Here is a 12,828-nt window from a genome sequence, read left to right as displayed (position 1 = left end):
TGCAGTTGATCTAATTTTCAACTTCCAGTGCAATGCAATAATGAGCAAAAGAGCTTAAAGTTTCTGTACACATTGCCCTTGATTCCTATGCAATTCAGCTCTTTTGCAGTACACCTCAGACATATTCGTGGAGTCAGCATGTGGAATGTAGCAAGGAGTTTTCTCCTTGTGCACCATTGCTTACTTATGTTTTCACGTGACCTCACCATCTAATTGAGCAGGGTATCGAGAGTGCATGCCTCTATAAAAAAAGTCATCCTTGTGGAACTACGTAATAGCCTTTATTGTCTGAATATAAACAAAAATCTCACGAATACAAAGTTGTTGTGACAAATGAGTCCACAACAGAGATTTTTTAAGCAATGATCTCCAGAATATCTGTGCTTATACAATGCACAAAAACTGTCATTGATTGGTTATGGTTCTGTACCTGCAATAGTTAACCTAAAAAAGTAATGATGCATCCAAAAGGTCTCCAGCCTCCTTTAGCACTGTCTTTTGCAGAAACAGCCCTACAAAAGCAGATCTACTGTTACCATACAATACATCAAAATAGAAGTAAGCAGCTGTTTTTTTTAACGTTTTCCAATGTAGCAGTAGTAACACAATACCTGAAGAACTGTTTTTCATTGGTTTCCTCTGCTGTGGCATGCTGAAATAAGTAAAACACACATTTCAGTTTCATCTATGTGAATTATTACATTACATTATTATTATTACATGTGAATCCAGGGAAAATGGGGACCTCGTTCGGTTTTGCTCCGGTATTTTCATAACCTGGGAAAGCAAAATCTGCTCAAATTCCGTGTTCAGTGTAGTGCAACAACATGCATATTTCCATGCCTAGATAGTATCCACACAACAGCCGCAAGACGCTATTGCACTTTATGATCAGTCCTATTGCACGATTAAAGGTCTCTGGGGATAAGACACGCTGCAAAGAGATGATAGATACTGGGACGGTTAATAAACATGCGAGTGGATAACGCCCCTCAATTTCTCCATCGGGGCTCGCAACAACCATCTAGCACGTTATTGCTCTTACTGTACAATGACGGGGTGCTTACAGTGTGCATCACAGGAGATGACATCATAATAAGCGCCAGCACTATGCTTTGTTTTTGATGATGCACATTGACGTTCGCCCATCCGCACGCTCTATCAGTCCATTGGATTGGTATCTGGATTTTGTCCAGTGGCACATGTCGATGTCACTCACTTTGACGACGCTTTTTACCTTTGTCATGCAAAAGTTCGCGATAGCGCCTTCGAAAAACAACAGCCGCATTTCGTACCCCCGGTCAAGCGTTACGCCGTTTTCGTTTATTAACCGTGCATTTAAAACGATTCTGCTTAATTTTTACCAGTTAGATTTCGAGTTAGTGAAACCTCAGCTACCACAACCACTCTACAATAGTTTTTTCAGCACACGTTCACAGTTGCAACGTACTTAGGCCGACGTTAAACTAGCCTCTCCCCTAGTTTAAAATACGTCCCATTCAAATACATGGGTCTTAAACCACCGGTTTAAGTAGCTTGGGTGGATGGTCGAAATGGAATATTTGAATCGAATATTCGTCCCATTGCGATAAAATCCACCTCCTGGGCGCTTCTAGTAACTATATCAATCAAAACTTACCCAAGAGTTGATGAAAAATTCTTCGTGAACCGAGGATTAGGCCTACCGGCCTCCATCGCTTCTGGCAGACTCTGGCGAAATGCGCATGCGCCGTGCAGGAAGCCCGCTATGTGCGGTACCATTGGCTTCACAGAAGCAGGTTGTAGAGCATGGGGTGGTGATCCAGGATTGAAGAACGAAAGTGTCACGTGATCGATTTAAACCCGACGTCACTAAACCAATGGTTTAAGTAAGTTGGTGAATACGGGTAATGTAGTGCACAGTTGATAAAAGTACACTTCGTTTAGCATGATCTTAGAAACCATACTTCAACAGAATATTTATGTAATATGTTGAACATACGTATCCGTTCTTTTCTCTTCACTCATCTGCTTTTATGTTTACAGGTGACTTCCTCAGCGGAGCCTTCGGTGAGACAGCATGATCATTGCAACCCACTATTCAGAGCAGACGAATGCTGTGCACCCTATTTCCAAATTCCTTACTTCCATTTTTTTTACCTTTTTGTTACTTTATTTACAGTTTGCTTTATCATGTGCAGAAATATGATATTGAGGGGGACATTTTCTTGTTTACACTTCTGATCTTATAATCATTGCTCAGTTAGATTACATCATTTGCATTCACCGGAACTGGAGTTGTATACTGTGTTATTTTCCTCTCTCAAATCAGCGCAGCCCATGTGTATGGCAGCTGAAGTCTTTCATCAGGGTAACATGCCAGAACAACAGTAGTAAAAGAATAATACGACTTAGCGAGCAATTTGACACCTCCTTCCTCTCTCACCCCCCCTGTTACCCCCAATTTTGCAATTTGCACCCCCACCCAATTTTTTTTTAAATTTTTTCGATTTTTAGCTTAAAATCGCTCATACACGCATAAGAATGCGATAATAGAGCGTAGAATATAATTTTCAATTAATAAATTCAATTACTATTCATTCCAACGAGAGAGAGAGAGGAGGAAAATATCAAATTATCGTTAAGTCGTGTTATTCTATAACGAGACACACGAAAAGAAGCGCACATACGCATAAATGCACTTTCTAAACTCATTTAATAATTCAAGTCATTACTATACACATTCAATTCATTAATGTGTCAGTCCAGGTTCGGTAACAGCATCAGCCCATGGGCGCCGCCATTTGCAAAGCGTCACACCAGGCAGGTCGGAAAGCATCACGTCAGGTGGCAGCACCGCTGTCATCATGGGGACTTCCGTGGAATGCAGAAAGAAACAAAACAAAAAAAAGTGCTAACGAGGGGAAAACACGCGCGAAAACAGGCACACACACACAAAATTTTCACCATCGCGAATATGTGCGGGCATGCACCGACGAGTATAGCAACAAGGGTCATTGACAGAATGGCGTACAAGGGAATTGCGAACATGTTTGGGCATGCACGGACATGAATAATAACAACAAGGGGAAGACTTTCTGCTAATCGCAACAAGGTAAATCGACAAACATACACTACTCCAATACACGCTGACAAGTAATCGCAGTTAGGGGGTAGGTAAACGCGACAACAGAAGAAGAAGTATTAAAACGACAACTCACCGACATCCAAGCATATCTGTGTGCACACACACCGCCCTCCATCTTCTTTACATGACTAAAGAGTTCACCAGCACATCAACGGTCACGATACGAGCGACGCGCCAGACGTCCGCACCCGACGAGAGGCAAACAGAAAACTGAATCTGGCGCCCTCTCCGCGGAGCATACGTCACACACGCGTGCGCGCGCTCGCAGCGCAACCACGTCTGCCGTCGGATGTTTCGGTTTTGGTCTCGTCGCCCTTCACGTCTCGCGCGCTCGCAGCGCCACCACGTCTGCCGTCGGACGTTTCGGTTTTGGTTTCGTCGCCCTTCACGTCTCGCGCGCTCGCAGCGCCACCACGTCTGCCGTCGGACGTTTCGGTTTTGGTCTCGTCGCCCTTCACGTCTCGCGCATGCGCTTCGAGCACGGTGGTGGTGGTGGTGGAGGATTCGCTTTCGTTCTGACGCCCATTTCTTTACGTTTTTTTATTTGGAAGCGCCGTATAAAGGGAGAGCGCGCTACCCGCGTGTTATCATTCAGACCAATACTTGGAAATGTTCAGTTACCACGCTTTGCAAACTTGTCCTCGTATCCACGCTTCTTGGGAAGAGCTGGAGAATGACTGTTTCAGCAAGGAGAGTCCCCGAAACGAGCTTGTCATCTCTGCTTTTCGCTACGTCATAGACATGGTGGCTTTTGGCAATATAGGAAAGATATCCCCAGGCCCCCTACAGGAAATGGTGCGTCGGATATACGCCCGTTACAAGAACGTCTCTATAAGCGTTCTGGATGGACCCTTCGGAGTGATCAGTGAATTTTTGAAGTCGACGAACACCGAATTCAACTACGTGTCTGCAGACATCGTGGACCTCCTCGCTCGCGCCGTTGCTCATATTAAGTATTCACTGCGGAACCAACATCATCTGCAAGCAGTCTACATTGTCAATTTTGTCACTGATTTATTGAAATACCGTTTAGTCATCGAAATGGAACGCATTAAACAGTCTGAATAACTTTGACGAGACTCTGTTGTTTTTTTCATGGAAACATCCTTATTGAATCCAAACATATACTCTTCCCTTGAGCACGTCGATAGATGCTCGCACTCTCCCTGACTTGCTCGATCCACACGAACAGAACATTACGAGAAGATCGGACAGGCCAAAAAAGGTACGGGTAATCTTCATCGCAGCGACGTCATTGCGCGGGTCACTGAACCAGCACGATGTCGTAATGGTCATTCTTTTTATACATCCATTCCGCCACCACACTGCCACGATGACCCGTGCTCCTCCTGTCTTCGTCTTTTTATCGCAGTGTCGACTTTACGCTTGACTACCGGGCTAGAGTGATGGTGCAATAGACAGTCGTTTATACGTCAATTTCACCATCGTGCTAGCACGATGACCAACCACCTCCTCTTCCTGCGTTCGCGCGCGCGCGAAAGACAGAAGCTACATTTCTGAGCTACAATTTTATTATTTTTTAGACTCTCTCGATTATTATGACAACGCGTGCACAGACTTGGTCCTTTGTTGTATTACTCAATCCCCGATGACGTTCGAGGGCTCTCTTCCGGGTTTTCCGGTGCTGCAAAAAACGAGAGTGTTTTGTTACAATGCATTGAGACACACAGAGCGGAAATTACCCTCGTATTCGCAGCTGCCGTAAGGAAAGGAACGTACGGCGTCGACCAGATAGAGCTTGTCATCGTAGGGGACCAAGCTCTTCTTGACTCTCGAAATGGTGTACATTGTTTGCTTTATGCTCTGGATGGTGCACTGCTTCTGAGAGACTGTCCTTTCATTGATTAGAGAATCTCGGTACACTTCGTGCAATAAGTGCCTCCTCACCACGTCTTTCTTAACTCCTTTCGCTCTCGCAATCTGTTTGTGTGTTCCGGCCAAGAGAATGCTGTACATTTTGGCTCGGATGGCTACGTCTTCCTGAATAACTCCTCCTCCCGTTTCGTCTTTGAAGTACCCCATCTGGTTCGCGTGCTCGGCGTTGAAAAGTGGATGGTCCGGTGGATAGGAGGAGAGATCTAGCTCGTGCTGAATTTTCATCAGCTGCTCTACGAGGCTCTCGCACGTGAGAGCAAAAATTATACTGTCCGTATCTCCATAGATCAACTGCACTGGACAGGTTAAGCGAGAAAAGAGCGACTCGTAAATGAAGCTGTACATTCGGACTTTGGATATCTCTAAAATGGCAAAGCCCACGTAAAGGGGGTGCGTGCATTTGATACGACGCTGTTTCATCTCGTACAAGATGCACTTGTCACTCAGGATGTGGAAATGCTGGAAGTCGACGGAACTAGCTTTTCTGAGCGCGCTTTCTTTGTCGTAGGCTATGGTGTACCTCTTCATGCGTCTCACATTTTGAATCGTTTTCCCGAACGTGCTATTTGTTATGGTCTTATACAGTAAACGCTCGAATTTCGTGGTTGAGGCATTCCTCAATGCGAGGTTTCTATGCACGAAGGCGGACAAAAAATTGTCTTGGCGGAACGAGAGGATGGCGTGAATGTGTTTTATTTTCATGCCAAACCTCACGTAGAGAGCGAGCAGATAATAGTGCACGACGTAACTTTCTTTGTCGTAACATGTCAGTAACAATTTCCTCGTGGGTGGCGCGTTCAGTGCCAATGCCTCCTTCAAGTTCCTTTGGTAGGGGGATAGTTGACCCTCGTCCACGGTTCTGTGTTCGGGTGCCAGAGGGAAGTCCATCGTGAGCGCGTGCAGTTCTTCGGGATAGGACAGGTCTACCACGTACACGTATCCCACTTCTGAATCGTGAGGAATTTTGAGAAAATCGATATCGCCCCAGCTGGAAGGATCGACCCACTCAAAACCACCTGTCGGAAGATGGAAAGTCATGGCATAAGCGTACAAACTGTTTACATCTAAGTACTGAATAAATTTTTTCTCTTGTTGAGGGTCGTAATCGTCGCATCCCTCGTGATTAGCCCGACAATATCTGTGGAAGCTGTTACAAATGCCTCCCCTGATTCCCTTTTCGATCGTTTCGTACATTTCACGATCGCTCATGAGCTCGAGTTTGACTTTGGTGAGCTTCAGTGCGCTGCTCCACGCGTAACTGGCGAGGGATACGGTGCGTAAGATATCTATCCCATCCGTCTCTAGCGTAATCTTCCTGAAATACAGCACGACGTCGCAGAGCTGACAGGTGTCGAGCGTGACGTAGAGACGCGTGTAATCGCCAAGGTTGCTACATTCAAAATATTCAAAAATATCACGGGCGTACTGATAGTCCTCGTCCGAGATATCTGCATCGTTCAGGTCATTTTTGAAAGCTTCCTTTGGCGGTAGCGCGGGCAAATCGTACGCTTCGAGACTGTCGACGAAGGTGTACGGATAAACGCCTTTCCTTAGGAGACAGCGGAAACGGTCATCAAACATTTGGCGCGTACAAAGGAAGGCGCTTTCGCCACCGCTGGTAAGTAGCGTTTCCACCAGGTTCGACAAGGAGAGGTTGAAAAACTGTGTAGTATCGCGGAAATGGAGATCCCCAATGTTGAACCCTCTTATCTTTTCCGAACTCGAAGCTAAGATCCACGGTTCACCCAGATTTAGAACGTGCATGTGGCGGAGAAGGGAGCTCAAATCGTATTGCAGGTTGTGCAGTAACACGACGAGTTCTTTGGTGTTACGACACGTAAGGTTACACGTATCACACAGCGTCGCGACAAAATTCGAGGATCCGGGTTCTACGAAACGGGTGTGGTGGTGATGCGAGACCTTCCGCGTCTGACGGTTAAATTCTACCCCACAATATTTACAGTGTGTTGCGCATTGGTGACAAAGGTGGTCTTCCGGACTCATGACCAACGGAGAGGGGAGGCGGTTCAACCTATCGATTTGTTCGCTAAATCCCTTGAGCGCGAGCAAGCACTTTTCTGACGCGTTAGGTCCCAAATACCCATCTGCGTCCATTATTTTTCCATCGCAACTTCTTACTAGAACGATGCAGTACGAGCTCATCCTGTGCACACTCACTGCGTCCTTAACGAGCGCGTCCTTTTCCAAAACGCTTTCCGTGTCCAGTACCGCGAAATACGGGTAGGGATGCATGTACTGTATCTTGTTGAAGGAGACGCTTTCTCCCGCTTTTGGCATTTCCAAAATCGTTTCATTTACGTCCCGGCATAGGCGTTCGTGGCGCTCCAACGCCTCTCTCGTTAGATGCCCCTTGGTGCATTTCTCGCAATAAAAATAGTCACTTCGTCCCATGAAAGTGCTAAATTTTCTGATTCCATAGAAATGACCCCTAACCTCGAGCAAATGTACTTTATCCGTATACAGCATAGAGGGAACCCTCCCCGTGCTCACCGTCGACGTTTGCTCGTCGAACACGTAGATGTACACGGGGATTTTGTTTTTTCTCTCCCACAGGGAAATGTCTTCGTAAGTGACTGGGAAGCAGGGCGGCCAGTACGTTACGCGCGTCTCCGGATTCGTAGGATCCGTGTATTTTCTGTATCTGACAAAATCGTTGGGGTTATTTTTTAGCGGATGTAAGAGCGCCAGCACGCTATACTTGAAACACTCATTTTCGTGGTTCCACGGTAGCTTGACGTTTGTCAGGATCCTTCTTTTTTTCTTTAAGGACGCGGAAAGTTCGATAGTGCACCCAATCCGCTTCGGTTTCAAACGTATTATTTTTAGGTCGACACATTGAACGTCTCTGGAAGTGAAGCCCGACCCTTCTCTCGAATAGTTTTCGACGCGCTGCGAGGACTCTGCGATGGCAGCATTTAACGCGCCTTCGATTTCTTGACGGTTATAAACCACTCTCATGTGAAGATTTACGTGAAGGAGGTGCGAAGTTATCCCGTCGGCTCCGTCCTTAACCATGAGCGCCTTCGAGCACAGACAAAATTTGAAAGGCATGGGATAAGCTTCCAGGACGCGCATGATTACAGGAGCTATGCTCGGTAGATAGAGTCGCAAATCGTCAACGTTGTCGTCGTGCGGGGAACAGAGAAGCGTGTACCTAGTAGCCGTTCCGTCAAATGCCTCATCTGTGACAAAAAAAGGAAGGAATCGTCTCTCCGTGACGGAGGGATGATTCTCTACGACGTGTTCTCGTAATTCTACGATTCTGCGACCCTCCACGGGGACATCTTCCCATTCTTGAAATTCTGGGCTTGCATCTGGTGTTTCAACTCCCACCCACCCAGACAGAGGAATGAAATCTGCATACGACTGATCCCCTTCCCACATGAGTAGTTCGTCTGCATTGTCGTGCCCATCTAGGGGCTCGTCGTCGTCGTCGTCGTCGTCGTCGTTTTCATCATCTGTTTGATTCATTACAAAAGACGGACTGATAAGTGTTTCGTCGTCATCATCATCATCATCATCATCATTATCATCTGAAATGACTATCGGGCTGTTACCGAGATTCTCTATTCTATCCTCGTGTTCTCTTTCTACGGCCACGAGCATGGCGTCGATGGGGTCGTACTGGCATACGAGACAGCGTGGCACTGCGACCAAGCACAATCAATACGAGATTCCCCCTCTAAAGAAAACAAAAAAAAATAATACTCACTCTTCCTTCTTGATAAGAAACACTTGAGGTAGTAGTTGTTTCTGTTGATGTTGTGGTTGTTGGGGAAAGGATGGACACAGTTAACGGTGCCCCTGTAGAACTTGTGCGTGATGAAAGATTGTGTCAGCGACTATCATCCCCTAAAAGTACACAATTTAGAACAAACAGAGCAATCATCAAACACATTCGACTTACATGTTTGTTTTCCACGAAACGGTCCACGTCGTTGAGGGATGGCCCTTGCGGGCTTGCAATAATTCCTGCGAAGACTGTCTTTTTATAGTTGACACCGCTCTCCTCTTTCTCTCCCCCTCTCAGTCTTACCGGAGTGAAATCGACACTTGCGTTCCAAGCTCCACCTTTTTTTTTTTTCTGTCGTAACCGTCGTTTCGATGCTCCTTGATTTTTGTTGCTGTTGTTGTTGTTGTCACCGTAACCATCGTTTCGAAGCTCGTTGCTTGTACATGATGGCAATTGATGTTCTCAGGCTGGAACACAGAAGATGTGGGTTCGTGTCCAGCCTCCTGTTTTCATCACGTTGCTTGTGTTTGTTGTAACCGTTGTTTCGAAGCACGTTACCACGTGCAAAAAAAAAAAAAAAAAAAGAAGGGAGGGTCTAGGATGAAATCAAAAGCACCGTTAGGAAGACAACTTTTCTTTAACGAGTATCCTAACCTAGCGTCCTCGCCCTACGTCCTCCGCATCATCCTCCGGGTCGTGCACTATCAACCTGCTAATATAGAATCACGAGAGTGATTATCTTGTCAAAAATAAAATAATAAAGAGCTTACTGGATTACGAATTGGGGTCCGCTTCGCCTGTGCACGCAGGTATTCCACTGGAAGATCAGTGAGTGCATAATCTCCCCGATCATTCCAGTGGATAGGGGGATGCCCTCATCGACATCGAGGTCGGTGAGGTCATCCACCAGGCTCCTGGGCACTGACACAAGGTTCTGGTATAAAGGGTGGCGATGTAGACCCCTGCCCTCCCATTCCACCCTGTAATAGGCGAGGAGGATGGTGTTGAGGGCCTCCTCAACGACGTCGTCCAGGGGGAAAACGAGGAACTCTAAAAAGTCCTCGAAGACCACCCTGGGGACGTCGTTGTAATCCATCAGTCGAAAAAACAGCGACACGATACCCAGGATGGTGTACCCTATGCAAATGTTAAATAAATAAATAAATAAATAACACTTTCTATGATGATGAGCACTCACCACTCGACGGCTCCATGTCCCGCAACAAGTGCGTCACACTTTCAAAACGCCTCATCGCGAATTTCGGATGGACGTTTCGAAGGAAGACTAACTGGTTGACTGACTGAGTGCATGTTGTAGGTTGCTCCCACATATTCACTTGTCATGCTCAGGTTGCACGGTTTCGTATTCCTCTATTGAGCAGGGTTCTCACGAACGATTAGCTAGCGCGCGCGAGAGAGAGAGAGAATGAAGACAGGGAAAATTTTTATTCGGTATATACAGTTATTCGACCTCGTCGACGTCTCCTCCTTGCTCCTCCTCCTCCTCCTCGTCATGTTCATCGAGGATCCAAGGGTCGTGCCTATAGAAATAAACAAAAAGAATGAAACATCGAACAAGAAAGGTCTCTCGGAAAACTTACGGGATTTGCGTTCGCATCCACCGTTCGAGGATGTCTCTCCATCCCGCACTGCTCACTTGGTTCCACTGAGTGGTGAGGGACCGGAGGAGGCGCTCTGCGGCCTCAAAACTTAGGGGAAGATTACCTTCAAGACAGAGCTCTCCCTCTAAGTTTCGGGGGAGTCTAAAAAATAGCTCTCCGTCCAGTCCCCGACGCATAGCAATCTGCGTCCACTCAGTCACGTAGTAGCCCATGAAACCTGCCACCGTTGCGTCCTGAATTTCAACGTCCTCACTGAACGTGAAGCACTGAAAGAAGGCCTCCACGTCCATGCGTGGGACGTCGCACCCCGTCGCCGGTATCAGTTGGAAGAACGCTTCTACCACTGCGATTACTGTAAACCCTACAGAAATGCATGAAATAAAATAAATAAATAAATAAATAAATAAACAAGACGCTATACAATGTGGAACAGACTTACCAAAGAGGGGACGGATGTGGACAAGGAGGTCGAAGATGGATTGGAAACGACCAGCCATATCGCTTGGTCGGTTGGTTGGTTGGTTGGTGATAGGCAGGGAATAGAAGATGAGGTGGCAAGAGGAACGGTCCATTTTATAACCGTGCTTTCTCACGCTCGCATGCATCCGGCGTAATAGTATCGCTTACGGGAAACCGCCATTTTCTCGTTCAATATGACGCGCGCGCGCAAACTCAAATGTTAATAAAACAGTTGTTATCGTTGCTTCCAAATGATGGTTCTGACCGCTGTTTCCAAACATGTCCCAACACGTTCAAGGACGATACAGAGAGTGAGGGAATAAACGTTAGTATAAATTTCGAAGCAGTAGCGACAGTTTGAGCAATCGTATAGAAAACCATGCTCAGCTTGGAAGATCCTCGTAAGTGATGCCCGTTTTGAGAAAAAAGTTTGTTTGAAGTGTTTCGTTTTCAGTTTTCAACAACTTTGCGGCTCGTGAAGTCGGTTTCTTCCCACCTCACGTGTTTCGGGAGATTGGCAGCACACGCTTCTTCTGCACCAACTGCGGTGGTTTGTGGTCCAAAGGTACGCTTCCTCGTTATTTTTTTTTAATGCGTTCTATAACCAGTCACGTTTTTTCAGAGCAAAAGCATTGGACGGACCGATTGATTCGACCGTTTCTCGGCTGTCGGACGGTACCGTTCGACGTGCATTGTAAAGGAATTCGTCTCGTAAAGCAACAAGAACAAGAAGAAGAAGAAGATGGAGGAGATGGATCATCAGTGTCACTCTATGACTGAAGAAGACTGTGCGTGTATCTGTTTTTTTTTTTTTTTTTTTAAATACGTGCTTCTTACACTCCTTTCGTGCAGATTACGAATGGCTACTGACGGGAGATCTGCCCTTGGTCCTAACCTTCAAGCCTCCTCCGAAGACGTTCTTTTTGCGGATTGGTGATCAGCTGAGAACCTGTCGTTGCGGTGGACTTTGGTCGAGAAACCCCAGCCATTGGTTAGACTCGAGCCTTCGCCCGTATTTGGGCTGTCTTCCCGGCTACGAAACCAAAGCTGGAGGCTAACTCTCTCTCTCTCTCTCTCTCTCTCTCTCTCTCATGTAACCTCTCACGATAAATAAAAAAAAAACGGTTGTCTACTCTCATTCATGTCTCAGTCATGACGCCCGAGCAGCGGTTTGCAACCTTTGTGCAAATGCGAATGTATCGGGACTTGCTACGATTACGCGATTATATTCACGGTGATGGCTGCGAGGGTGACTTTCGCTCGATTCTCAAGACGATACCCTTACGTCTGTTCAGCACCAGTGGGAGGATTACAAAGAAAATGAAGCGATTCGTAGATTACAAGCTCGAGCTGTTGGAAAAGTATAAACGAGGACTGTCAATTGACCCGTGTCTCATCAACGTGGGTTTCAACCGACCTATCGTCCGTCGCTACTGGCTTCTCCACACATCCCTCGACGTCACGGTGCAGACCAGCGACGACGGCGAGCGTCGGGTCAGCACGTTGGAAGATCGTCTCGCAAGGGTCTTGTGTATGTCGTGAATAAATAAATAAATAGACTATTTTACGAAACGAGTTCGCTCACGAGGAGACGTTTTATTGTTTCGTCATTCTCTTCGAGGTTACAGGAAAATATGGATACACAATTTTTCAAGCTGTAGCGTTTCGACATGCGTGTGGCTACGTAGATACAAGAAAGCCCGCAGTAAGGCGAAAAGGGTGATTGAATACACTGGTCGTTATACTCGTCCACTAGTAAAGTCCTTCGAAGGTTTGCTTCGATGGGGGGAAGTCCGTAGCTGTCGAAAAACACTGCAGACCCGTCGTAGTTTTTCATGTAAAGCACCCAGTGCTGCCCGCGATTTCTTCGCTCTTCGGTATTGATGATTAAATAGCCGGGCTTGCGTAAAACGAAGGCTTCGTCGGAAGCGCAAATGCCTCTCAGCATGGAGGAAGCGAGGGGGTTCAGG

At 46.5% G+C, this 12,828-nt stretch overlaps 2 long non-coding RNA genes across 3 annotated transcripts; both read right to left on the bottom strand.

Annotated features, from left to right (window-relative positions):
- Positions 1-426: 426 nt before the first annotated feature.
- On the bottom strand, positions 427-1,154 carry LOC135386975 (uncharacterized). Of its 2 annotated transcripts, XR_010420754.1 has the most exons (4): positions 1,068-1,154; positions 721-777; positions 612-652; positions 427-512 (listed from the first exon to the last, which is right to left on the bottom strand). It is a non-coding gene; the product is annotated as an uncharacterized LOC135386975 (long non-coding RNA). The 2 variants fall into 2 exon arrangements; XR_010420753.1 differs by having other exon boundaries at positions 612-777.
- A 1,522-nt stretch (positions 1,155-2,676) lies between these two features.
- On the bottom strand, positions 2,677-3,636 carry LOC135386974 (uncharacterized). Its single transcript, XR_010420752.1, has 2 exons — positions 3,201-3,636; positions 2,677-2,853 (listed from the first exon to the last, which is right to left on the bottom strand). It is a non-coding gene; the product is annotated as an uncharacterized LOC135386974 (long non-coding RNA).
- Between the last annotated feature and the right edge of the window lie 9,192 nt (positions 3,637-12,828).

This window comes from Ornithodoros turicata, chromosome 3 (assembly GCF_037126465.1).
Source record: "Ornithodoros turicata isolate Travis chromosome 3, ASM3712646v1, whole genome shotgun sequence".
In the NCBI taxonomy this organism is placed as follows: Eukaryota; Metazoa; Arthropoda; class Arachnida; order Ixodida; family Argasidae; genus Ornithodoros; species Ornithodoros turicata.
Note: the sequence above shows the minus strand (reverse complement) of the source record. Positions and strands in the feature narration are given on the sequence as shown.